Below are 24,247 nucleotides of genomic sequence, written 5' to 3' on the forward strand. Positions count from 1 at the left end.
CAATGCCCTGAACTGCAGCAATAAATCTGCTGTATTATATTTCCTTTAACCTTTAGAGTAAACTATTATTTTTTTTAATACTAGAAGGCGTTATATTGTGCATCATCCACTGACAAGTCCAAAATCACAATGTTCTTTTTGACTTGTATTTACTTGATATGAAGATTTGAATGATCAAATAATTGTGATCTTCCACAAAGATTTACTACCACTAAAATGTGATTATTTTTTTCTTCCTTGGCTCCAACAGCTTCTTAGGGATCCCTGCCATATTTCCGGTGCTTTGAATAACATGTGCTACCCTTGACAGAGGAGTTTCAACTCACATCCACGGGAATCTCTGACTTTCCTTCCTTCGTTATCAGCTTTTCCAGTAGCGTGTAACTACACACACATGCATTTGCACATGCACACACAACACAGTGTCTGCTGTGGTGGGTAATACGAGCCTGCACATCTTCAGTGTCTGTCTCTGAAAATGACCCTGAAAAAGTAAGCTAAGCCCATCCCTGTTTCTATATATAAAACTGTTTGTTTAATTGGTGTACTGTACCAAGAATAAATAATGAGGTAATTCTGAAGATCATTCCCAGAACAGTCAGCTAGGATAGCTGTTGCAAATCAGAGATATCTTCTATCCTTTTTTGTGTGTGTGTTGTTTTTTTTTTTTAATGGTGTCATTGTCTGAAGATGAAAAGCCGCTTACCGAAATGTAAGTTTAAGAACAGCACAATGTTTCAAGAACAAAGCATTTATGCTCTTAAGTGGGGGGTTGGAGTGTTTGTTTACTGAATGTAAAAATTGTTAAACACTTAAATCCCAAAACAATTAAGGATTCTAGTGGGGCAGGGGAGGCTTCCAAGTATTCTCAGTCAATCAGGAAAGACTATCATCACATTTTTTTCCAAGGTATTGTGCAGATCTTGTTTACCTTGAGTAATGACTTAAGCTAGCAAATTAACTACAGATTTTATCTCAAAAAAAAAAAAAATAAATACAGATTTTAGAAAGATTTGAACAGGGTTTGTTTGATTGTTTTTAAACTCTAGCTGTAATAAGTGTTAAAGGATTGATAAGAAAATCCTGATTTTGCTCTTTTGCTTTGTTTCTTCAAATGTATCAGAAGTATGCATGGGTCCTCACTGTCTTGGTCTGTGCATAGATGCATAGATGAGGTAAAAAGTAGCATATCATGTTCAGTTCAATAATTAAGGCACAGTAACTGAGCAGGCTTGCAGGTGATTTCTTATATAATACAGTAATAGTCTTTTTTAGTGACTGTGTAAAGGTCTGTAAACTGACCCTTCTGGGGCTAAAAGAACAGAAATTGGAGTCAAATACCAAACAGACTCTCATGAGAAGAGTATTGTGTCTGTTTGATAATAAAATAAAGAGCTTAATTCTGTCATGCACTTGGTGATGTATTTATTTTTTCTGACAAACAGGGAGCCAGAAGAACTAAATGGAAAGGGATATGCCAAAGCTGATAAAGCAAGTCTATGATGAAGCACGAAAACTGAAATTACAAACTGACTAATAGATGAATTCATACCTTATTAGTCTTATTTTTGTATCCCTCTCTATGCTTCAATTCTGAGATACGGTTATTTATTACCACTTTCAGGTAAAAGTCTTAATATTCCTTTGACTAGCATACACTGAAGAATTTCTCTTGATTCCTAGCACTGCTGCATCAATTCACCTTGAGCGAGCCTCAGCCACAAAAGAAACATTCTGCCACCTCCAGTGTGGCAGCTAGCTGTGGTACTGCTAGCTCAACGGGAAAACCTTTCCAGAGTCAGCCTCTTCTTACCTTCTGGGTAGTCTCTAACCGTACCCCGTAGAGAGGATGGACAGGTATTAAGTAGTGGCATGGAGTCAGGAGCCAAGACATTACTGTTCAGCTATAACAGCAGCAGTTCCGGCCCTTGTTCAAGGAATCAGTTTCAAACACTACAGAGAAATTCAGTCTGGCAGGTGGGATCCAGCTCAGACCTAGAAAATCTATAGCTCTTAGCAACTGTAATTAACTTGGCCCTTATTGTTAGGGTTACATTGCTTAAACCAGCAGATTCCAAAACAGGATCAAAGCCAAACCAGTTTCAGTTACGAAATGTTTTCATTTATCTAAAAAGCTCGTGTGGACTCAATTTGTTATTGTGTGTTAAGAAATAATAAGTACAAAGGATTACAGACATATGTTTGGCCTAGAGAAGAAGGAGAATGCAGTCAGTGCATCAATTTTGAAACGTCTTATTTCCTCATAAGCTTAATTTTCAAAGCTGACACTGGGATTTCGGTAAAAAATGCCTAATTTTCAACTAATTGTGCCTTAATAAAACATCCAAACCTTCGATTTGGAAACTCAAATTAGCAGCCGGGTATGTAATGGCTTTTTTCTTCACATGTGTGGATGCCAACTAGAAGATCAAGGTATCTTATAAGTACTGCATAAAATAGACTGAAATAGAAATGAGAACTCTTTATTTAACATTAGCAAAGGAAAAATGGAAAATGTGGGGAAGAAATGGTTATGCAACACAGGAAAGGAGAGAGTCTACCTCTCTCTTTTAGCAGAGAAGACGTGCCCTATCCCCTCTTCTTACTTTAACACTTTTGCTTTATCACTGTATTTGAAAAACTTATGTATTTGAATAGATGTATTTGATACATAAATAGATTTGAATGGATGTATTTGTATAGATTATTGTATTTGAAAAACATATGCCTCCTGCACTCATGATCTAATATTTCATGATCACATCTCTCTGAATCGCATCTTACACTAGGAAGGTGCTTACTATTAGCTCTTACGGATCATTAGAGCTGGAGAAGCAATAGCTTTGTGCTTTTGGTAGGGCACACCTGAAGCCTAAAAACAAATTGTTTTTCATTTCATAATAAAAATGCTCACGTGGAACTAGTGAGCTAACTGCTGACTTCAGCTTGAGTATGGTTGTGAAAAACATACATCCACCAGAGGAACTATGTAGCAAAGCCTTTATCAGATTTCTTCACCTAAATCTTATAAGATCTTATAAATCTTATAAGAAAGATTAGTTTATAAGAAATCTTATAAATCTTATAAGATTTCTTCACCTAAATTAATAGTTTCTGGTAATGACAGAAACCTGAAATTTGCAAAAGCATAAATTGTAACTCACGATCTAGTCCATTTTTACTTTTAGTAGCTAATTAGGACAGTGGAGAATTAATATATAAGTAACCACACACACACACACACACACACACACACACACACACACAAAAAAGTCATTATTTAGCAGTTACTGTATTGTAACGTTTTAGGAGCCAAAAATAGTATCACTATATCACTTTGCAAATGCACTGGTACATCAGACTACCTTCCTGTCAAGAGTGCCCCAAATTTTACAGTTATAAATCTACCTTAGTTCCCAGTAAGTGATATGCCAAGGTGGTCTAAAATGCTTAAGATGGACCTATATGATGATATCCAAGACAAGAACATGGGGTTCCTTCCTCTACTGAACCAATAGTAGATCATGAACAGCTGACACCACCATATACCACTTGTCCACTTGAGCCTTGTTTTAGGGCTAAAAAGAAAAGATAAATGTAAATTTAAAAACAACTCCTATGCTACATTGTGTCAAAACTACAATTTAAAGTTGAAATTCACCAGTAAATTTATGTGAATTCCCCAGCACGAGCATCCCTTTAAAGTATTTGAATTGAATGATTCAAATTTGAAGAATGAATTCTTCACTCGGGTATGACGTACTTATATTCTAAGCCTGGCAAAGTCATTAATGGCACAGGCAATGTAAGTCTTGATTCACACAGAAAGCATCTGCAGATTAAAAAATCATCACTAGCCAAATTATAACACTGTAATTAAGCCCTCCGCTCTGTGCATGCTGAATGATGGTTGTGGCAAGTGAATCAAAGGGGAACTTTACAGCTTCCCAAATGCCCCTGTCAGAGAGTAATTAATAGGCAATATTTCTAAAATATTTTTTTCACCTGGGGTCCAAATAATTTCCTAAAGAAAATCAAACCTAGAAACAAAAGCAATCTTGTGCTCTTTGAAGTCCCACAAAAAGACACATGAAGCCAAAGTGTTTGGATTTTGGTGTCCAAAAGGAGGTGTGAGAAGCTGCAGAGGAGGAGTTATAGCAAGGGGTTCTGAGTGCTCCTGGTTGAGACGAAGTATGTGCTTCATAGAACAGCCATCTATAGAAGCTGCAGTCTGTGGTCTCCATCCTCCTTAGGACCCATTTATGTCTTGTTCCATGAGAACAAGGACACACATGCAGCAGCATGGGATAGAGAAGAAAAGAAGCCTGAGTCAGCACTCTCGGGCTGAATCACAGCTGTCTCAGCATGAGCATTGGTGACAATAAGGCTGGGTTACACCACTCCACCTGTCACATTGTTCCAGTCCCAAGGAGCAAGCAGAACAGGGACATGCAAAGGATGGTGCCAGAAAGGTAGGATGAACATGAATAATTAATTTTCAGGGAGTGCAAGATGATGTGATCACCTTCAGATTTCCCCCCCTTTGTTGCTAAGCAGCATTCCTTAGTCACAAGCTCTGGCTTACAAAATGAACAGCAGCCTCTGCACATTTTGCTATTTTTACATTTTAAACTGTTCTTTTGCCAAGCTCTCATTACAACCATATTTCAAAATGCTCTATAACAAAATAAGATGGCACTGAGATATTTGCATCCCTTGGGAAAAGGTCTTAATTACTGCCTGGGACAAGTAGACCATGAACTCTCCAGTCTCCAATGAGGAATGAGCAGAGCCTTCATCTCCTGTGTACCATAGGAAGTGCTTTTTGCATCTCAAACAAGAGCTTTACATGAGAAACTGAACTCACATCAAACAAAAGGCAAGAGTATAGTATGGTTGGTTTTATATTTTCATCATCAGTTTCAATTTGCACTAAAAAGATCCCAGATTTTTTCCTGTGGTGGTGGTGAACTAATTGTAATAATTCTTCCAATCTATATTAAGGATGTTGTTCCAATGATCAGATCCCATTCAATGCTCTGGGCATTCTGACAAAAATAAAAATTAAATTAACTACCTCTTTGTGTGAGGAATTCTCTCTCTCATTTAGACATAAACAGCTGGCTGCCAGTGTTCCAAAACTAAATAACAAACATCTCCCCCCTAAAATATCCTCTCCTCAAATGCTTTGGTGCACAACCAAGCATTTCAGAAATCCTAATTCTCAAAGACCAAGAGAAGCAATTGACAAAGAGATCAGGATCTTTCAAGGGCAGCAGGTTCTTGCAAGGTCAGCTAAACTGTCACCAAGATTATAAATAATACTAATTCTTGGTAGACCCTCTACTGAAGACCAATAAATAAGTAATATCATTAGAACATTTTTTTTTTTTTCCCCATTGGCAAGAAGATTTAATGGAGATTTCACCACAGAAACACAGAATCCATCATTAGCTCCATGGAAAACCATTTCCCCAAGGGATGCCCAGAAAGCTCCCCAAATCGCCTCAGCTAACTGCAGTAGCCTTTCAAGCCATACAGCTAACAACCACTTCGCATTTCACTGCTGTCCTGACATCGCACACATCTGTCTACATCTTTTTGTGCTCCTTCACATGCTTCAGCACTCACAGAAGCAACAGTTGTGCCTGGACATAGTGCAGCCACCCCTCCACACTCCAAGCAACTGCATTGTTCTGCCTCTGAACAGGCCATTGCTATTTAGGGTATGGAGTATTGCCTGCTGAAGAAGCTTTTGGTTTCATATAACCTTTCAGATATTTCATAAGGTGCAAGATCACTTTAAAAACCTGGGCATTTATAGTCACCTGCTTCCTGGGAATAGCTGTTGGTCTATCCTTCACACCTACAGAGCAAGGATATGTCCCAAGCCAATTTTTTACAGGAGTGAGAGTCAGAAGTGCCTGCCTCCCTCTTTTTTGGTATACCTGGAGGAAAGAGAAGCAGAGAATGTTTTATTTATCCGTTCTTCCCCACCAGCTGTAAGTAAAAGGACAAGAAGCAGGCAACAATAACTGTAGCCTACGGGTAGGCAATTCCAGTTGCACCCCTGTACACTTCAAACTTCTGCAGGACTTTTCATGCTGAGACGTGAAAGAATAGGGGGCTCAGGCATGCTTCCTGTTGCTCAAAGGAAGAGGCAGTGGAGGAGAGAAGAGGCATGAGGTGGCAGACATGGAATATGCCTGTGTTCAGAGGTGTGGCTGCACCCACACAAGAGGAAAAACAAGTAGAAAAGCCTAATGCAGGCACAATGGGATGATATAGGGGATTTATGTACTGCGTAGGAAGAAATCATGAAACAAAGAAGCTATGATTAGGATTAGAGGAAAGAGTGGGAAGATCTGGATAAACTGTATTCAGACTACATGGACAGCTGGCACATTGTAACAAACCATTTTTGTTGAGCCATACTTGATTCCTAGTTTCTGCTTTTTAGGAGATAACATATAACATCCCATTTATATAGCAAATCAAAACTCAGTTCAAAAAAAAGAAGATAAAACTGTGTACGGTACTAATTCAAACCATAAACACACGCCTTCATGTGCTACAGAAAAAGCTAGCTACAGGAAAAGTTTAGGCAACTTGGTTATAGTCAATGACAACTGCTTCTTAAAGGAAACACTGTCATAACAACCTATGCATTACTATTACTGCTGAAGGCATGCAACACACAGACCTCAGTATTTTTCATATGCTAAGAAAAAGCTTAAGATGACTATTCATGTCATTTTTCTTGTAGTTGCATATATTTCTATTTTGAATTTTGAATTTCACAAGGTTATAAATATTTTCATTTTTTTCAGAAACAAAACTATTTAGTGAAGGTTCTCATGCTGGTTGGTTTGCTTGCTCTGTTATTTGGAGAAAATAGAAATGCTGAAGCTTTTAATGTTTAGCATCATTAACATTCAACCATCAAACAAATGAAAATATAGAATTTAAATAAATATCTAATTCTATGACAGACTACTCCAGCTTCAGCGCCAGACTGAATTCACAATTAATATCTGTAACTGCTGTGTTTGTTAGTGCTACAACCTTGGGCATTAACGGCCAACCTCTGCTTACTAATTTAACCAGTTATCTGCTGGGGGTTTCCTTTGCTTTACTCTTAACTATTCTGCTGACAAAGGCTGTCTTTTTCTCTTTCAGTCTTCTTACCATATAGAAATATCACTGCTGCTGCAGCTTGGACCAGATGCACATCTGGACTACTGTCTGGACTACTTTTTGTACTGTGGTGCCCAGAACTGCACACAGTACTCAACATGACACCGCACCAGCACAGAGTAGAGCGAGATAATCACCTCCCTCAACCGACTAGCGATGCCATGCTTGATGCACCCCAGGATATGGTTGGTCTTCCTGGCTGCCAGGGCACACTGTTGGCTCATATTCAACTTGCCGTCAGCCACAATCCCCAGATCCCTCTCTGCGGGGCTGCTCTCCAGTGTCTCATCGCCCAGTCTGTACGTATAGCCAGAGTTGCCCCATCCCACATGCAGGACCCGGCACTTGCCTTTGTTAAACTTCATGTGGTTGGTGATCCCCCAGCTGTCCAATCTGTCCAGGTCTCTCTGCAAGGCCTTTCCACCCTCAACAGAGTCCCAAGCACATCCAAGTTTGGTGTCATTGGCAAATTTGTTCAAAACTCCTTCTAGTCCTACATTCAAATCATTTATAAAAATATTGAAGAGGACTGGCCCTAAAATGGAGCCTTGCAGCTGGGGGGTTGTTGATGATCCTTATGGGTCCCTTCTAACTCGGGATATTCTATGATTCTATGATTACTCATAAAGGCATTAGACCTCTTACAAAAGCTCCACTAACTCCTCTAAACTATATCCTATACTAATGTATGTACTTTTTTTTTTTTTTTTTTTTTTTTTTCATTCTTCTCTTGATCTCAGGCCTTTAAGGAATATTTTGGAATATAATAATTACTATTCATTTGAGAGTGACAGAAGACAGAGTTATTATCTGCCCCTTAAAGACCTAGCCAAAGAAATGTGGATTTATGTCATTGGAAAGTGAAAATAAGGTAACTACATCTGTGACGTGACCAGAAAGTTTCCTTCTAGCTTGGACACAGTCAAGATTTCCTTCCAAGTAGTTTCTGCAGACATATCCTGTATTTGAACTACTCTTGGGCTTCAGTGGTCTTCCTTTGAGGACTGAGTATGCTCTATAGATATGCTGGAGAAACTGGACTTACTTTCTGACAAAAATGCTTGCAGCAATGAAGAAGTATTATAAAATGTTTTTCTCATCTGATGGATTCTAATAACACGTAATTAAACTCTTCATGCAATAAGCATTCAATTTGAGCCAAGATCTCAAACCCTATGTACTAACTGAAACCTAAGCAGAAAAAAATAAAAATGCTGTGGTTCAGTGGTGCTCCTGGGTGAAGACAGATTTACAGAAACACTCTGACATGCATAGATTTTCATCGTACATACAGAAATTGATTTTATGGATATGGATATATTTTTTCCAGTGCTTCAGTGGAGGTATATTTCCAACACGTTCTGCAACAGCATTTAAAGAAGTCCTAACAGCTTCAAGATACTCTTATGATGAGAAAAAATAAGAAAATTATTTTTATGGTTAGCATAATTCATTTTATGGCATTTCTGTTTGTAAAGAGGTTGTAAAGAGGTATGATACACTTCATCTGAGTGGGTGCTAATTGTGGTTGGCAAGGTAACCCATGAATAAAGCTTGTCTCTAAAGCAGCATAAATTTTGCTACATTTTAAACCAAGTACTTCAGTTATTTGTGTTAGGAGATGCAGGCTTCAAGTGCTTTCTTGAGAAGGATGTTACAAATGAACATCACAATGCCTGAAGGAAAAAAAAAAAAAACAACCAAACAAACAAAAAACACAAACATTACTTGAAAATGTACACTAACATTTTTAAAAACTCCTTGGTAGAGTTTACACAGAATGTGGCTCTATTGAGTGGTACACGTGAATTTCCTTCTCAAAAAGTCGATGTGATTATTCTGTATATTTAAAAAATACTTTATATGTCAGATACAGAAAAATATAATTGAAGACCTGCTGGACGCAGGTAGGACCGTGTGTTTCGATAAACAGCAGTAGGAAGTTATTATTTATAATTAGGCAATCAGATGCACTGTTTACAGTACTGGCAGCAGTGAAATTCCACGTTCATATTTAGATGAGGAATGACAGCAAGACATTCTTAATATTTCTGGACAAATGAATATGCTTCTTCTCTGTATCAACTCATATATGGATTTCTTGCCTGAAAGACTCGTAATAAAACCTCTCCTGTCTGGTATGCTTGAGAAAATAACTGCTGGGAAGCTATTGGAAAAGACAGCACTCTGAGCGCCATGTTGCATGTAAGGTTTTTACAGGCACGCCTCAGACAAATACGCTGATAATTGTAATAGCACAGATTGTGTTTGATATGACTTTGAAGTATGTAAAATTACACAAAACTATAGGAGTGAATTTGGTAATTTTGTGCTAATTTAACAGTAATTACAGAATATGTTTATGGAGTGCTTTACTTAATTTTCTCTCATTAATAAAACTGATCAGTGTCTACATTTCTAGAACAAATTCTTTACAAAATGCTTGTACTAGAACTGAAAAGCATATATTGTTCCTGATTTATTTTTTTTTGCATTTTTTCTTTAAATGCTATCCTCTATACAGCCTACAATCTCACAATGAAATAAATACTTGTTATAAATCATAACAAATATTGAATTTATGCAATATTTTTGATTTTGAAGTACTGACATTGTATAATTTGTCTGCTTTTTGTGTTTAGCAGTTTATAGCAGGAGAACACAAGAGCAGCAGAGTGAAAGGCCCACCTTTCCTTTCAACAGCATTACTCTACCTGTTCAGATTGTTCCACCTCTGTTTACAAGTATTGCAAGTAAGGCGCATGGGGCTCACTGTTATTCTTGGAGGCAAGTGCTGAGTTCTGTGATTGTACTTTTCTGCAGAGAGAAGTAAGTTTTGTAAAAGTTCATGCCTAAAACAGGAAAGATGGTGCTCAAAGAGAAGAGCTATTGTGTTGTGTTGGACATTTCGAGGGAGTGATTATAAATCAGAAGTTGTTTTCAATTAGTTATTTGCTTGTTTAAATGCATTTTCCTTTTCATGCACTGTCTAGTGTCACTCGGTTGCTTAAAAAAAGTCCAAATACCCTCAAGAGATACCTTTGTGCGTTAAACTCATCTTCAGTACCAGTTCCAGCCAAACTTCTTTACTAGAACATAAATACATCAATTTCCTCTATTTTGTAGGTTTTGTGTGCACTGTTGAATATGTAGGTGGGGATTTTTTAATTGTTGTTTAATTATCAGTTTTCTTAGAACTCCCTAGAGCAAACTTTTACTCCAAAACAGTGAAAAAAATTAGATTTGAATATTTAGTCATTTTGAAGGATGATATACATGTTCTAGGCATGGTCATTGGGTTGACTTGATGAAGCCTCCTGGATTTATCCATAGCAACTAAATGTTAAACATGTAGCCATGTTCAGCTGAATCCCTGGATTTTGTTAAAATGCAAATATGGTTGAATAAACGTCAGTTTGTAAATGCCTTTCCTTTATCATTACAAAATTCTGACCACATTAAAAGCATCTTTTCATAGAAAAATACCTTGAACTAAGGAACTGGATTTTTTTAACCACAAGTCTTCCTATTTCCCTGTTAGGCACACCACCTTGTGCTGTTTCTGTTAACAATGATAGCTGTTTGGCCAGATGTTATAACCAGCCCCGAGTTCAGCCTGTCATTTGTCTCAGTTTGAGATGGTAACATTTGGGCACAATGGACACTCACTGATATAATACCTTTTATCATTTTCTCTGTTTTAGAAGTTTTAGGATCGTCTCCAAATAGCATAATGGCAAAGCATGAGTAAGACCTTAGCCTCTGTGCTATTATACAGTCTTTTCCCCGTTTTCTGAGAAATATGCAATCTGAGATACAAACTGATTTTGTTGAATTTCACCGTAATTGCTTTGGAATTATTAAATGGATTGATTAGATTTGTTGGATTTATTAAATGCGACACTTTGAGCACTTAGCTGAAGTTGTTTGCAGCACTACTTCTAAGAGCGGCCACACATCTGAACTATTTTACGCAAAGGGTGGCAGAAATAAATTGGAGTGAATCACAGGGTTTAAGGAGATCTGCACACAGCTCACTGTTCAGTATCTGCTGTTGTTAGGTTGTTTCTGAAACTGCACCATCCGGGCACTCGCCGCCCCCTCCCTCCCCACGCGTAAGGCTGCCGCGCAGCCTCGACACGCGCGCGCACACCGCCCTCCCCGCCCGCAGGCCAACGGCCGGGGCGCGCGCCCGAGGGCGGTCTCGGCCGCAGAGCTCGCGAGAAGACATGGCCGTGGCGGCGAGCGGGGGTGAGCGGGGCTGAGGGGGGCCGGCGGAGCTGGGGGTGGGCGCGGGGCGTGCGGGCTGACGGTATGGCCCGGCGCAGCGCGGCCCGGCACGGCGGGGAGCGGGCCGCCGTGAGGGCCTCGCTTCTGCCTCAGCCGGCGGGGCCCGGCCTGCACCGCCCGGTGGTGCTACGAGCTGGGACGGGCGCTTGGTGGGTCGGGAAGGAGGCGGGTGTATGCTCGTCGCTCTGGAGGGGAAGCTGCCTGCAGCAGCTGTCCGGGTACGGGCGGAAAGGAGCGGGGTGAGGCTCCGCAGGAGGGAGGGAGCAGCGTACCTGTGTGTGCGTTGGGTGCCATAAACGTCTGCCTTTATTCTCCCCCTGGGGTTGGTGCTGTGTCCGAGTACAGAGAGGTACTACTGGGGCTTTTGTGGCTGCAGCACAAAAACCTACAGGACTTAAAGTGAACACTTTGTTAAATTAGGAAGTAAACGTTATAAAATCATCTTTTTGTGCATATTTGGCGAACAGCACATAACTTCACTGTCAGTGTCTAAAAGATCAAGACTGACTGTCCTGTGAGCCTGCTGTGTTCTAAAGTTCACCTTTATGGGAAAATGATTGCACCCCTTCCTCACACTACCTCTTTCACCTTGTGGTGGAAGAATGCCCGGGTTTTGAATTAACTGGTGTTTTAGAGCTCTCAAAGGCACAGCTGGCATTTTATGAAATTATTTTCTTAATGTTTGACACGTTATCTAGTTCCTTCCTGAACCTTTCTTTCCCATGTAATTAGCTGGGACTAATTATGATTTGGCAGTATAACGTGTGTTTAAAACTTGAAGTTATCAGTGCTGTCTGGTAATCACGCAGTTTTCTAAGAAAATAAAAACTCATGGAAGCTGAAAATTCATAGTATGTTACTGGAAGCACAGGGCAACTTTCACAACTTAAATATATTTGGAGAAAAGTAGAAGACTGGACTTGGTGAATTTTTAGGAGCAGTTACACAGTAACATGAAAATGATGTAAAAACATTTACCATTTTTAATTTGTGTGATTCTGCTGAATGATATTTTTTTTTAAAAGCTCTAAAGGTGGAGGCTAATACACAGATATTCAGCCAAATTTAATGTTTATATATATAAGCCATTGCTTGTCAGCCTATAAATCAACATAGATAATTCACTATGATATTATGGATTAATGTGTTGTTGGATATGGAATATAGTTGGTAGTATTTGCTTTTTAAAAAATAAGATGACATTTAGATTACTGAATAATTAATTACTGGAAGGAAAATTGGATACCTCTTAGTATTAGACCATTTCTTCCTGTAGTCCATTTTGGTATTTGTCTTTTAACCCCTTCCTCTTGCATGTATGTTTTTTTATGTGTTGTAACCTCTGTCATTGATACATATCGGAACCATAACGTCAGCTTCAGCCTTTGGGCCTGCAAACCTTTACAAGAAGTAAAACCCTATCTATAGAACTCATCTCTCAGAACAAGAACCAATCTGTGAGGTTGAGTTGTCTGGAATATTTTGATACCTATGGGATAAAAGCCAAAATTGGAAGAACTCATTAATGTTGTATGAAACGGCATTTAATAAATGCCAACTCTAACGATAAGTGTGATTTTTGAACTTTCTTAAATTTAGTACACAGTAGGTTTTTGCTGGCATAATCATATGTGTGTGTAAAGAATCACAGAGTCATTCAGCTTGGAAAAGACCTCTAAGATCATCTATGTATGGACATTCTAAAATGTACTAATAAATTAAGGGTTGATGATTGAGGAAATATGTTTGTGTTGTCATAGCAAAAAGACAAACTTTGTGAACAGTTTCCTTTTTCTTCATAAAAGTTCCTTCATATTGGAATCTATATGTAACTAAAATATATTTCTTTTAGTAAATGAAGTTCAAGTGAATAGGTGCAAAGAACATTTAAACTTTCAAGTGTAGAGACATTCTAGCTGTAAGGGATTATGCAAGTAGGACTTGAAGGAGCTAGAACTTGTCTTTTGTACTGCACTTAAATTAAAAGGGGTGGGTAATGCATCTCTAGCACTGTTATTCTTGCCAGAGGTAACTAGAAAGACAAAATTAGTGTGTTAGTTTGAGCAGTAATGTGAAAGGTGCTAAAGAATGAGTCTAGAGCATATTGAAATTAGTTTACCTTCAGGGTTTTTAACCCAAGAATATACTTCAATGTCAAAAGTGCAAAAGCTAAGAAAGAGCAACTAGTATTAATGTATTAATTTCCTAGCCAAAATAGCGTATGTAATTTTTAAAATAATGAACCTTTGTGGCATTTTTTGTAACTGGTGTTTTTCTTGTCTTTACTTTCCCAATGACCAGAAATGTGCTGAAACAGATGTAATAAAAGGAGGATAAAAATACAAGGTAAGTGCTGTATCTTAAACCTATTAAAACTTTTAAGTTAAGTGGTATTTATTTTTTTTATTTATTTAATGAAACTATTGTGTAGCTGCTATTTTTTTAATGAGCAGTGTATCTCTTTAAATTATGCTGGCTTTATACTACTGTCAGAAAGGGAAGGTTTTCTAAGAGATATGTTCTCATACAAGCAGGAATTTGGGGATACATATTACCCATGATATATAAGCTAAAACCAAATCATTGTGATACTTCTGCTTAGTTGTTTGGTATGAGTGTTTTTAATAATCTCTTAGAATTTTGCTTTAAATACTCTTAGGCTGATTAAATCATATTTTCTCTTTTTTAAAGGACTGTCAGGCTTGCAAGCCTTTGCAGATTTTGTTAGACTTTTTCTAAATGTTAACTTTGATATTGGTAATTGAAAATTTGACCAATACAGCATTTTGTTTATTTTAACAATTATTTTACAGCAACTCAGGCTAGTACCAGCAGAGCACGTTACAGTACAGCACTTCCACAGTTCCACTAGACCGATGCATTTTGATTAAATACATCCAGTTATAGATGAGGAAACTTTCCTCAAAGGGAGTAACTAAGAATGTTTAATGGTTGCTGCTAGAATTGAACTTCAGTAAGTGTTAGAGTAAGACGTGGGGCTTAAGTAGGTTCATAAAATAAGGATGTAAGTTATATCAACTTAAATATTTACAGTTTTGAAACAGTGTACTTCTGATGTCCAGCTACTACAGAATTGGTGAAAACTTTGATCCTGTCCCCTCCTTCCCCATGTTTTTGTATGGGAAGAAGAAAGGGCTTTGTTTTGGGGAACTAGGAAGGGATTACTAAGGCAGAGCACCAAGCTTAAAGCCTCCTTGCTTATTTCCACTGAGGCCCTTCTAAGATGTTACAGAGTATTGACTCCACCTGTACTGAAAAAGCCAGACACTACACACAAGTTTGATGGCTAAGAACTGCTCCAGAGACTGGAAGAAGAGAAAGAAGTACAAAACCTTCTGGATCTATGCAGAAGGTATGATGTATCTGGAGCACTGATGTGTTCCAGCAAATCTGCTTACAAACTGAAACACACCAGAATCTACCACCAGAGTATCCTGGCTAGAGAGTGTGATGTAGTAAAGATAAGCACACGTACAGTCTGACTTTAAAAAACAAAGACAATTTCAATTTTTAGTAAGAATTGTTAAGCATGGCTCTAAGAGTGTGGTGGTCTGCCTTCATGCGGACTTACACATGTGCAAACATACTGCCTAATGGGGTAAGTTTGATTTTCCTGGTTTTTAGACGTTATCAGATACTTCATCGACTCATATTTATTCCGTTGTCTTAAGATGCAGTGAACAGTACTAATAATGCACTTAGAAATGCTCAACATGTCATTTCTCTGTGCCATACCTAATCACTTGTGAAAGACTATTGAAAAACTGTTCCTTTGAAGAGCACCAAATATGTGACTTGGGTAGCTTCTAGATGGTTTTGAATTGGGTGGCACTATCTGCTGCCTTTGGCTATACATTGCCTTCTCTTGTAGTTTTTATACAGGTCTTATTCAAGTAGCTTTATTCACGTTTCTGAGAAAATTATCTCAACTAACTTCTTAATATTCACAAAGTTGAAGTTAGTAGAGAAAACCCCCTGCAGCCTCATTAGCAGACAGAGTTCAGCAGTTATTTACTGTGGTTGGCAGCAGCTGACTGGACAGTCAAAATACATTTACTCTGGACTACCCATATAGCACAAGTGAGGCGCAGCTGGGGGCTGGAGTTACAGATAAATATTTAGAAGACAGAGAACATAAGCTTATAGGAAACTAAACTTTATAATTTCCACTGTAGTTGGAACAGATTTGTCAGTGTTTGACCTTACAAAACATTAATACATCCATCTCAGAGTTCAAAAAAAAGTCCTGACAATTATTTGGTATTGTATGAAGAGTAATGATATTTTTCCCAGTAAGACTTTTATATACTGTGTGAGTATATGTCAGTGACAAGAGAATCGATCGAGTAATTGTTAGGGATGGATGAGATTGGAGTCTAAACTGTTGGAGGAAACAGGAGAAAAAAATCATTCAATTGCATGTACTTGGAAGAAAATTGTGGAAGATTGAACTGTTAACAAATCACTGTTTTTCAAAGACTAATTGTATTTGGTGATAAGAAATCAGCACTAAAATCAGTAAGAAATGAGGAAACAGACTAATTAAAAATAGTATTTCAGTTGCTGTTGTCATTATCATGTCAAATCACTCTTAAACTCTTAACTATTGTATTAAAAAAGGCAAATGTAGCATAAGAAATTAATAAATGATGTTCTTAGTAAACAGGAAGGTGTCAAAATGAAAATGTAGTCATGGTCCACTTCAGTATTCTATAATTACACTGCTGGATTTGTTAACTTACCGTCTCTCTCTAATCACAATATAGTAATTTGCAGTTTATCTGCATACTAAAGGTAAATATGAGAAGTCCTCTCAATTTTGTAGTTGTGCCAAATCTTGTTCTGTGTTGATTATTAATCATTCATTATAGATGTATTATTCATCTCTTATGATAACCAAAAATACAGACTTAGGTGGTACGTAGGAACAGTCAGTACTCCATTCTGCTGACAATGGTGGTAATTGTGTGCATGTGTAGTTGAAGGGGTGAACTTAATGCTGAGCTGCTTTAACCCCCTGAGGCAAGACTCATGTAAGTTTCCAATGTTTGTTGCCTATCCAGTATGAGGGAAGGGCAATGAGGATGACAATGACTTTCTCTGTCAAAGTAAATACCATACTTTGTAGGTTTATTTTGCCACTGAAAAAGAGTGGTCCAACCGTTGCAGTATCTGTGATCTTTTGGTCTCTTTTCTATACAGTGAGAGCCACATAGTGGGTCAGATGAAGGAGCTGATCTGATGGAAAATTAAATCCTGTTTCTCAAAAAAAAATAAATATATATATATATATTGCAATTCTAGCCCTCAAAATTGGTAGTGGTATGTGAGTGCCAGTACCAGAAGTAAAACAGAGGGCAGAGCCAGAAACAGTATTGGTGGGGGGAAAAAACATCTCAGTTTAAGTTGGTTCAATTACTTGTAAATCAGCACCCTGCAACTGTACTGTTAGGCAAAAAAATCAGCAACTGGAAACACTTAAAGATGGAGGAACTTGTTTTAATCTGAAGATTAGGTGTGGTTTTGGGATGCATTCAGGCTACTTGTAGAAGAGGAGGTTGGTTCGCTTACATTTGGTGAACTACTTCACTTCATGTTCTGGTTTAGTGTATCTGCAGCCTTTGATTCTTACAGTGAATATACCTGCTACTTTTTTTTAGCAACATGTGTAAAAAGATCAACAGCTAAAATTAAGCCCATTTGTACATCACAACCATGAATGTTTCATGTTTGCATCTTTAAATGATGATTCTCTGCTGCATTAAGCACAGTGAACCCATCTTCCTGGCATCAATTTGTAAGCAGTATTCATCATCTGAAGTTCGAGAACCTATATTCCATAATAATTCACCTTGGAACAAAGCTTTTTCAAACTTTTCTTCAGTGGTAAAGATTGACAGCTGCTGTAAAACTACTCTTTATTGTTTTTGAGGCTCTGTCTAAGCTACTACCACAAAAATCTTCCACATCCTGAATCTCCAAAGCAAATTCACATTACAGAATTTATTAAATAGTGTTCAGATTACTTTTTATTAAATCCAGATGTTAATATAACAGTTATGCACTTGTGCAATAAGCTGAATCTCTGTGATCGTTGACTCAGTCTTTTAAGATTTCATATTTGGGTACTTGGCTAAAGTCATTATTTAAATGTTTGAAAACTGGCTTAAACCTGGGCATGATGCCAAAAGCAACAAAATGGGGGAGAAGTCATAGTTCAGCTCCTTTTTGATCTTCACACTGAATGTAACACAAATGAACCAAAAATTTAAAAAATAATAAAGACAACACCCCTGTTTTTCTTCCTTTATTAAACTGAATTTATAAGGTAGTCAGCCCTAGATTATAGCCCTGAAAAGTGTGGGCAATGGCATTCTCATTTCCAGATTTTGTTTTTAATGTTAGAAGTCTACTGGAGGGCTAGGAAACATTTGCTGAAAATTTGATTTTAAAATTCTGGAGACATTAAAATTAGTTTGTCAGGCATTCCTTATTTTAAGTGAAGGAGAGGTAGCTCATAAAAATTGAGAAGCAAAGAAACTTGTGAAAATAGAGTTCATGTTAGTGTATTCCGCTAAAGTCCAACACCCATAAATGTCTGTTGTTTCTCAGTATTTCCTATGAAAAAAAAAAAAAGCCAGCTACTGACATTCTGTCTAATTACATTGCTGGCAGAATCCTTTTATTTTATTTTATTTTATTTTATTTTATTTTATTTTATTTTATTTTATTTTATTTTATTTTATTTTATTTTATTTTATTTTATTTTATTTTATTTTATTTTATTTTATTTTATTTTATTTTATTTTATTTTATTTTATTTTATTTTATTTTATTTTATTTTATTTTATTTTATTTTATTTTATTTTATTTTATTTTATTTTATTTTATTTCTTCTTTTATTTACTTTAAAAAAAAAAATGGGAATGTATTCTTTGGTAAAGTAATCCTGCAAAGCTAAGCGTTCATTTATGATGCTACATGCATTATACAAAGTTGAATGCACACTTAAAGCTTTTCAGGATTTAGGACCAGATGCTAGTGAAGCTTTAGGAAAATAATAGCTGTGCCTTAGCATAAGCGAAGAAATCGCTGCATAAATATAATTGTGGTGGATGCATTTGTTCTTGCATCACAGTATTATAGATGCAGTCAATTTTAAGTACAGATGATCTATTTTACACTGAATATTCATCAATCCAAGCAGTGAATTATGGTCTGAGTAAGTGTACTTAAGTATTATCTATAAGGAAATGTGTTTTCTTTTTTTGTTTTAAAATGCTATCTGCATAACTGGTACACGTTACAAATACTTTTGTATGTAGCGAATTAGGTTTGGTTTTTATATGTAAGTAACTTTGTACATGTGAAAGAGTAAAGGGGTGCGCTTGTATTTTATTTATGTGGTGCTTATGCAGTGGAAAAGGGACTTCGAATGTGTGTATTTTGAAAATGGAGCTTGCTAAATATGCTAAAATGACAAATGAATGGGATCTTTACATTGATTACAGTTGAAATGAACAATTTGTTTATTATTTAAGGAGTTTTTGAATGGACTAATAAATCTGGCTATTTTGGAGCATTTGGTTATTATTATTTCATGTTACTTGGTAGGAGATGCTTTTATAGCATATTTTTAGGGCTGCTTCTTTAAAAAAAAATAGCATCACAAAAACACATCAGATACAACTCAAAACAGGTAACCAAAAGGAATTCCCTAATGATTCTCTGCTTTTTTTTTTTTCATTATGTAAGCTGTACTCTTTGTATAGCTATCCTCTACATAAATATATTCAGTGTAAGATTTTTGTTAAAGATTTATATGTTATGTGAATTAGAAAATATAATTTTAGAAATCTTTTTGAAGCGGCTCTTGACACCATTGAGTAGTGATGTCTGATTTTGTATTATTTAAAATCTGTACCATAATTTTCTTGGATAGCAATATGCTTGTTCACACACTGTCACTCTTAGTTATCCTTGCACTCACTTCGGCTCTTATTTTATAGCTTTGTGTTCAACAACAGAAGGAAATGTGTTCGCACCCATTAAGACAGTTCTGAGGACAGACAAATTCAGATGCTCGTTGACTTAATACTCTTGTGCAACAGCACCACTGAATGCAAAATTGACAATAAAGTGATGTCTTTGCATGTTAGTTCTCTGTTTTAAAGTTTATCTTCACTTTAAGTGTTTTTGATTGTTCAGTAAAATTGTGGGTTTTAATGCTTGTATTCTAGGACAGTAGTTGAATTTGTACTGATGAATGTGTTCATGAGAATCCTGCAGTAAGATATAAATACCAACTGCAAGTGGTGAAAGTGACAGCAATACTTGCTATTGTGGAATACAGAGGAATAGGACCAAAAGCAAAATTGATCAGGTAATGGGTCATTTGTTTGAGACTTCCTGTTATTTCTTTGAACAATTCAAATGTTTCTGGAGTTAGGATATAGTTTAGGTAAATAATGAATATAATCACAACATCAGACAATTAAGTAAATTTATAAGAATAACAGAAAACCTCGTTGTCTGGTTAACATATGACATGCTACAATTTCATCTGGGGTTTCTATACAGCAGAAAAAATTAAATATCCTGTTTCAGGGTACAAGTCACCTGGTTTCTAGTAAATATTTGATTAAAGAGAAGTTGCTGCTTACATAGTCTTTCTTATTTCTGAATTTGTATGGGTTATTTATATTAATGCTCCTTTGTGTCGATGTCAGTATAGCAGTACTCATTCTTTCACTTGGTGTGAGATAAAGGTTTTAGCAAATGCTAAATGTAGTTTGTGCAAAAATGCAGTTTGTAAATGCAGTTTGTGCAAAATGTAAACCAGCCTTGTGGCTACAGGAATTATAAATCTTCCAAGGTAAAACAAGCTTCAAATAATTCACTCTATGTCTGTAGACAGTTTAAACCAAGTTTCTCTGCTTCTATGAATAACAGAGTGTAATGGGTGATTTCTCCTGGAATCAGATCAGCATGGTGAGGCAAACTGTTCTGGCTGCGGTAGATCTGAGTTGAGTGGTTAATGAATCCCTCCTTCCTCTGCCAGATGTTCCACCCTTCCTCCGTTCTGCCAGTTTAACCATTTGACTGCTCTCTTACGAGGTCCTGTAAAATGAGCCTAATCTTATAAAAGCATGGCATAAAACTGGGAAGTACAGAAAGATCGACTCTGGAAAGGGTTGAAACGCAGGTGGTAGCAACCTACTTCAGTGCATCTTTTTGTGCCCTGAGGAAGCTTTGAGCAGATGTAAACAAGGACAATAAGGAGAGAAACTATAAATCTGAAACGGAGGATGGAAAAGACACTGTACAATACATACCATTATTTCCCTTTTTTCAGACTAAAACAGATCAACTAACTGAAAGGAGACTTCTGAGCATAGGCACAGTTCTAAATTTACAGTTTCTTAAATATTTGGGGGCAGTAGTGGGGCCAGAAGATAATACAAAAGATGGAGTTCTGTAGCAGTACATGGATGTAGTCAAGAGAGTTGGTTTCCAGGTAATCTCTCTCTGAGGCACATGCTCATGAGAAGAAAAAATATGGCCAGGAAACACACAGAGCACTTTTGATGGGTAAAATGGAATCTGAAATAGGTGTGATATGAGAATTGATTTAGTGATACATGGAGGATAGAAGAAATAGCAAATACGGGAAGAGGAATTGAGAAGGAAAGCAGTTACTGAATTGATCAAGGGAAGCCAAGAACTGTGATCTGTTGCCAGAAAAAAGTAATGAAATAAAGCAGCAAGAAAAAAAAGCAGCAAGAAAAAAAACTGGGGCTTTTGAGATTATACTGTCTTGAGATTATATTTTAACAGACAATGCTTGATGAGTATCTTGTTTTGATCAGATTATCGGTAGTTTCTGAATAGGGCCTTGAACAAAACTTTGTAGTATTTTTGTAAAAGCAGTTTTAATGGGGTTCAAAACCATGTGTCTTTCAGGAAGGAGTGGCACTGGATACATTTTTCAGCCATTTTGACTGATATATTCATGATTAAATACTTTGTTTCAGAGTTAGTAAATTGCACTAGCCAAAGTGTTCTAGAACATACTCTGATAAATTACATTTGATGACTGTTAGATGATGGAAATGTCTAGAAGAAATATTAAAGCAAGTACATTTTTTGTTGTGCTGTTGGAAGACCAACAATGTCTATTGCATGAATAAAATTTAAATTACTGTGTGGGAGAGAAATTATGGCTTGAAGTATTTTTCAGACTTAAGAGTTTGTAAATTGTTTGTTACCCTAGTTTTGATGTGTTGTCGAAATGTTCAGTAAGAGGTTTTTCTGCATCATGCAGAAGGATACAAGGAAAATATATTAAAAACATTTTTTTGGTCTGTGTTCTAAGAGTTTTTCTGCTGACCCAGCAGTTTAGACAGGGTCATAATAACCAGAAGTAGGATAGCACGTCATCTGACAAGCGGGTAATTTGGTCATCCAGCATAACTGTGGATGAACTTGGTGCTTCTAACAAAAATTACCTGTGTTTAGTCATCAGGCCTACTTAGTCAATAACTATAGTTTAAATTGTTTAAACATTTGAAGTAGGTGTTCATTAGGGAATGACCTTTAGTAAGCTGTTTGGTAATAATAAGGCAGTGTTGCACTTCTGTTGTATAACAGAGTTCGTTAACAGTGTTTTCCCTTTTTATTTTAGAAATACTCTGTTCTTTACTGGGGAACAGTTTACAGATAGTCTGTCTTTCACACTCATATGAGTGTTAAGTTGCTTCTTTGTGTTATCACTTTAACTAGTAAGTTTATAAATATTATTTTCCTTTAAGAAGATCTTTGGAAGTAATTAGTCTTAATTGACTGAGTGAAATAGTTTGTTGCAGTCAGGCTTTCTCAGTTTTCAAACTACACCTGTAAAATTCTTATCTTCAAATCAAGAGGTGTTCTTTCTGTGTTTATTGACTTGCTGTTGAGTGGCTTTGAAGTATTTCTAAAGTTCAGTATGTCCCTCTCTGTATCAGCTTATTCTTGGATACAGCCGTTTCTGCATAAATGGAGGACCTTTTCTGTTTAATTTAAAATGAAGGGGAATGAGAATGATAATTGTTTATCAAGGGGAAGGTTGAAGGCTTTACAAGGGGAATTGTTTTACACAGGGAAGGCTTTTCTCATTTGAAGCTCTAATCAGAGAAAATCCCCAGAAATAGAGAATTCAGATGCGTTACAGCTGCTAAGTGTAACAATTTGTGCAGAAGACTATAGTAAACAGTTTTATTGTTACCATCTTTTATTTATTTATTTTAATCAAGCAGCTTTGTAAAGAATGAAATATTGGAACATATACTAGTTTAACAGATGAGACTTCTTTTAAAGTGGCCTTAGGCAACATAAACTCTCCTGACCCAAAGTTTCTGCCCTATTGGTCTTTAGCTAATTTCAGTATGGAAAATGGAATTCCAGTTCATTTTAGTCTTTGAGATCATGAGAAATTGCTTCTTAAAGCAGTGAGGGCACAGACTGTGGATTATAGCATTAAACTGTTTAGAATATCAGAGTTTTCAGGCACCATACTAATAACATACTTTTTTCTGGTTATTTTAGAGTATGGGTGTTGATCTGGGGATTAAGTTTGATCTACTCATAATCATTGTTCAGAACTCATAAAGAAACAATGTGATATGATTTCCCTTCCTGTGGTCTCGCCTTGGTAACAGGGAGTATTGTGGGTCTTCTTAGATGCATTATAGATTTGAGAAGTAAAAAGTCTGGATTTGTAAAAAGTATTGTTTTATTTTTAAAGCAAAAATATTCTGTTTCTGATATATTTTCATGCTTAATTTCCAGTGTTTAGGAAGTTGGGGTTTTATTTTTTTGTCTGTTTTTACCTGAAAGCCTCTGATAGATTTAGCATTCTCTTGGTATACTTCATGACTGTATCTATGAAAAAAAGAACTTCAGGTTTTGGGAGGATGCTGTGAGGTGTCAATCTACTACAACTGATATAATTGCATCCACATTCTGACTTTTGTCTCTGCTGCATAAAAAATGAGGTCACTTCATACAATGTGGGATGTGAGCAGTAGAACCACTGTTAAACTGTTCACTGTTTTGGTTCACTGTTACCAAAGTTAATGACACTTTGTACTGTTTGCTTCTAGGTAAGGTGTAATAATTGTTCTTTGGCTCTGCTGTATTAGTAGATAAAACTTGGAGAAAACAGGAGTTGAAGACTGAAGAGGAAAAAAGTTGTCCTAAAGCCATGGTCTACATAACAGCTGATAAATAAGCGATGAAACCACTGTGCTGTTTATCTTTTTAAGTGTGTTCTAAAGTTTGTAGTAGACTTGGTAACCTCTGATTAATACTCTTTAGCCAAACAGTCATATTTGTCCATTTCTAGTAAAAGTTTTGGCTAACTGGACTAGGAAATGCGAGAAGTGTATTGATCTCATTCTGACTCTAGAAAAGTGATAAATACAACAGAGAATAATTCATGTATTTAGTAGGAGAGTAGACAATAGAATGAAGTGGGACTGGGACTGCCAAAACTGTGTCACTGCCTCAGGTTAGCTGAGAAAAATGGGCATTTATATCCACACAGCATTTGTGTGATGAATACATGTAATATAATGCATGGAATTGTCAGTTATCCCAGGGTAACAAACCCTGGGGTCTTAAATCTTCCAGTTTCGGATCATTGAATGATTTGGTCTGATCAGGACAGCCGCACTATAAACATTCTCTCTAAAAACTTACA

At 36.7% G+C, this 24,247-nt stretch overlaps 1 protein-coding gene and 1 long non-coding RNA gene across 11 annotated transcripts in view; both read left to right on the top strand.

Moving 5' to 3' along the window:
- Window positions 1-597: 597 nt before the first annotated feature.
- LOC309884108 lies at window positions 598-9,576 on the top strand. The gene is made up of 4 exons (XR_014318556.1): window positions 598-712; window positions 1,446-1,624; window positions 7,180-7,496; window positions 7,938-9,576. It is a non-coding gene; the product is annotated as an uncharacterized lncRNA (long non-coding RNA).
- A 1,781-nt stretch (window positions 9,577-11,357) lies between these two features.
- The window catches only part of MRTFB (myocardin related transcription factor B), an 88,715-nt gene continuing 75,825 nt past the window's right edge, over window positions 11,358-24,247 (top strand). For 5 of the 10 annotated variants that reach the window (XM_082772550.1, XM_082772551.1, XM_082772558.1 and 2 more), the window contains exons 1-2: window positions 11,359-11,448; window positions 13,789-13,833. The gene's annotated coding sequence lies outside the window, so the exon portion shown is untranslated. Of the gene's footprint in view, window positions 11,449-13,788; window positions 13,834-14,720; window positions 14,861-19,547; window positions 19,663-19,748; window positions 19,892-24,247 lie in introns of those variants that run through there. The other 5 variants (XM_082772553.1, XM_082772556.1, XM_082772554.1 and 2 more) reach the window with 4 other exon arrangements.

The sequence above is a fragment of the Aythya marila genome (assembly GCF_965140915.1).
Source record: "Aythya marila genome assembly, chromosome: 15".
NCBI lineage: Eukaryota > Metazoa > Chordata > Aves > Anseriformes > Anatidae > Aythya > Aythya marila.